This window comes from Phoenix dactylifera, chromosome 15 (genome assembly GCF_051530095.1).
Source record: "Phoenix dactylifera cultivar Ajwa chromosome 15, Ajwa_hap1_PhDact_Kaust_v1.1, whole genome shotgun sequence".
Taxonomy (NCBI): domain Eukaryota; kingdom Viridiplantae; phylum Streptophyta; class Magnoliopsida; order Arecales; family Arecaceae; genus Phoenix; species Phoenix dactylifera.
The window spans coordinates 1,935,345-1,939,217 of NC_143204.1; the positions used below are offsets into that span (position 1 = coordinate 1,935,345).

Sequence of the window (3,873 nt, forward strand, 5' to 3'; positions counted from 1 at the left end):
CCGTGCATGCCGATTCCGCTGCCATCTGAAAATTTTTTGAAATATCAGCGGCATGGGCGGGTTCCCAACAACCAGATCCTCCGCCACTTCATCAGTCGGCACCTCTCTCCGCCATCACCGACCAGATCCCGCGGCCCCTCTTCCTCCTCTCCCGCGATCTGCATCCCGGCACCACGCCCCGAAATCAGCCGCCGTGATCCCTTCTTCCCTCTCTCCACGTGCGCCGGACGGCTATAAAAGGAGGAGGCTGAGGCATTCGGTGAAGGAGAGAGGGGGGAGAGCTCAGTTCTAGAACAGAGCTTGCTCTGTTTCGGTGAAGAGAAAGAAATAAAAAAAAAGAAGGAAAAGAGAATAAAAAACCAAGAGAGGGTTTGAGACGGATGGCAAAGGAGTTCTTCAGCATACCAATGGAGATGACGAGCACCATGAGCAGCTAAGCCTCAGTTTAGGGGTTTGATGAAGCCATAGAGGAGTATTCGTTTCATTTTTATTGATTTGAGTTTGTATTGTAAGATGATTGCATGATGAAGAATTTATCAATTGATCTTATGATTTATCCAATTTATGTGAATCATTTATCTTGCATAAGATATTTTACATAGATTGATCTATTTCATCGAATCCAACACCTGTGGTTTGGAGGAGATATTCATGTGACATCGATTTCATGTTTAATGATTTAATGATCAGATGCATCATGCTAGGTTAGACAGGTCATGCTTATCATTAGAGTAGATGGTTTGTGCTAGACTTAGATGATTCGTGCTTATCGTCACGGATATAAATCTATCGGTGGAATCTAGCCCTAAAACACCTCTCTCCATAGATAATTCATACTACTACACTCATATTAATTCTTAGTTTTTATCATTTACTCTAGCTTATCCCTTTTGAAGTAATTATTTAATTAGAAAAAATAACTTGTCTCCAATCCCTGTGGACCGACACCCGTAATTACTATCCTACAGGATACGTGTTATTGCGTGGTTTATTTTTGAAATTGAAAGAACCGATCAATTTTTGGCGCCGTTGCCGGAGATTGCTAGCATAGTTATTTTTCCTATCATTAAAATAAAAAAATTTAATTAATTAAAAAAAACTTTCAAAAAAATATATATGTATCTAAATAAAATAAAAAAATTATTTTCTATTATTGTTACTTTTTTTATCTCCTTTTTCTCTTCTACTTTTTTTTTTAATTTTTCTTTTGGTCTTATTTGATCAGGAATCGAAGAGGAGATCTGGGCTATCAAAAAGGAATGCTTTAGAGGTTTGCTTAAAAAATTTTAAATTGCTGAAAAAATTCCCTTTGGTAACCTCTAAACCTTTCTTATTTAAATTAATTATTAGCTTGAAATTTTGTGGTGATTGTTTGATTTTAATTTCAGCAAAATTGTGAATGAATGCTTGATATACATACACAAATTAATCCGCACATAGTAAGAGCAATCACCCCAACAAGATAAGAGCCGAATTTCATCACCGGACTCTTGCCCAACTTAGGTGAACTCAATCTCATATAGTGTCACTTTAATTAAAATCAATTAGACATTGGCTCCTAGGGACATTCGAGCTCAATAGGACGAAGATCACCGAAGGTTGCACCAATTTCGCTCTGTGGCTTAGTTGATGTCTAGGCAAGCTTTGTCCCTATAAGGGAGACAGTTCATCTGTTCGAGGCAAGTGGGTTTTAAGTGGGAACTTTGCGAATGCATCGTGACCCCTCCACTTACCTGGGAGCTTACGTGGTCAACTCGGTTCATTAGACCGGATTGGAGGCTTAGGTGCCCTCTTCAAACCAGTTAGGAGCTGTCTAGTGATTTTAGGACAAATACAAGGATTGATGTGTTTATCGTTTTTTGCATGCTTGACTGATCAAGTACTAGTGTATGCAAGGGAGTCGTTCTAGAGTACGTGACCTATTACCTTTTGACCCTGAAATAGAACGGATCCTTAAAAATATTCGAGCTAAGATCAGAATAATAGAATCATCCCCACCTCCTGAGATGGCTGAAGAACAACCCAAACTCCTGAGGGAGTACTTTACTCCCACCATTTACACTTCCCCATCTTGCATTCGATTACCTGAAGTAGCAGCTGTACAATATGAAATAAAATCTAATGTGATCCAAATGCTCCCATCTTTTTATGGGCTCACCAATGAAGACCCATATAAACATCTAGATGAATTCCTTGAGATTTGCACCACTGTCAAGATTCAGAACTTTACTGATGATGCTCTAAAGCTTAGATTATTCCCCTTCTCCCTTAAAGATAGAGCCAAACAATGGCTGAATTCTTTAGAAGCCAACTCGATTCGTTCTTGGGATCAAATGCAACAAGAATTCTTAAAAAATACTTTTCCATTGGAAGAACGAACCAGTTTAGACGTGCCATCACAAGCTTCTCCCAAACTGAGGGAGAAGAATTTCATGAAACTTGGGAGAGATTTCGGGACCTAATCCATAAATGCCCACATCATCAAATACCTAAATGGCAGCTAGTGCAATGTTTTTATGACGGATTGACTGAACGAAACCGTCAGATGATTGATGCCGCATGCGGGGGGACATTCATGCTTCAAAATGAGCATGAAGCATGGCAATTATTTGAAAATCTTAATGAAAACTCCCTCCACCATGCTTCTTGTTCTCGTCAAGCACCCCCGAATTCTCAAAGAAAAGGGACTATTTGTGAAATAAGTTATTCTATGGACCTGTCTAGCAAGGTAGATGCATTATCTCATAAGATTGACCCACTGATAATAGATGGGCATTACATGAACTCTTGCCAAGCACAAGTGTGTACTATCTATTCTAGCCCATCCCACCCTATTCATGAGTGCCCTTCAGCGCCCTAATTCCCCGAACTCGTGCAAGAACACATCAATGCTGCTCAAACACAGCCTAGACCGGGTACTGACCCATTTTTCAATACATATAACCCGGGATGGTGAAATCATCCAAACTTTTCTTGGAAGCAGCAAGCTTCGAACACAGCCCAACCCTATTCCCAAAATTTTCAAAATCCTCAGAATTTTCAAACCCCACAAAATATTCATCCCTACCATCCCTCGATTCAATTTCAACACACTCCTCCTCCACCCCAAAGAAACACAGCCTTTGAGGAGAAAGTGTTGAACGCCCTTCAAGGTTTGGAAACCATTACACAATTGGTGCACTCTCACACGCAATCCATCGCTAAGCTAGAATCCCAAATGGGGCAACTAGCTAATGCACTGAACAAGCGAGAGGAAGGAAAGCTTTCAAGCCAACCACTAAGTAATCCTAGGGGACAATATATGGCTCAAGAAAATCAATTAAATGCAATTCATCATGAACAAGCCAATGCTTTGACTACCCTAAGGAGTGGACGTGTAGTAGACAATAAGATTGGGAAAGATAATAATAAGGAAGATGAAGAAGAGGATAGACATGTGTCAAATAAAAATCTAAAACCTTCTTTTTCTTCAGCTAGTCCATCTTCTGCCAAAACTCACATCCCAAAGGCCCCATTTCCTGAAGCTCTTAATTCACCCTCTCCCTTTGGCAAGAAGGGAACTTCACTAGAGAAGATGATGGAGGTTTTCAAACAAGTTAAAATCAACCTTCCGCTTCTTGATGCTATTAGACAAGTTTCCTCCTATGCCAAATTTTTCAAAGACCTTTGTACCCAAAAGCGAAAATCTAGGACACATGTGCCTAAAAAGGTCTTCCTAACTGAGCAAGTGAGTTCTATTCTCCAACACAACACCCTTCCGAAATTCAAAGATTCTGGTGCTCCCACCATCTCCTGTGTCTTAGGAAATAATTTCATTGATCGAGCACTCTTAGATCTAGGAGCAAGTGTCAACCTTTTACCTTATTCAGTTTA

At 40.0% G+C, this 3,873-nt stretch overlaps 1 non-coding gene across 1 annotated transcript; it reads right to left on the reverse strand.

Moving 5' to 3' along the window:
- Positions 1–2,381: 2,381 nt before the first annotated feature.
- Positions 2,382–2,487, reverse strand: LOC120106028 (small nucleolar RNA R71). Its single transcript, XR_005508261.1, has one exon. It is a non-coding gene; the product is annotated as a small nucleolar RNA R71 (small nucleolar RNA).
- Between the last annotated feature and the right edge of the window lie 1,386 nt (positions 2,488–3,873).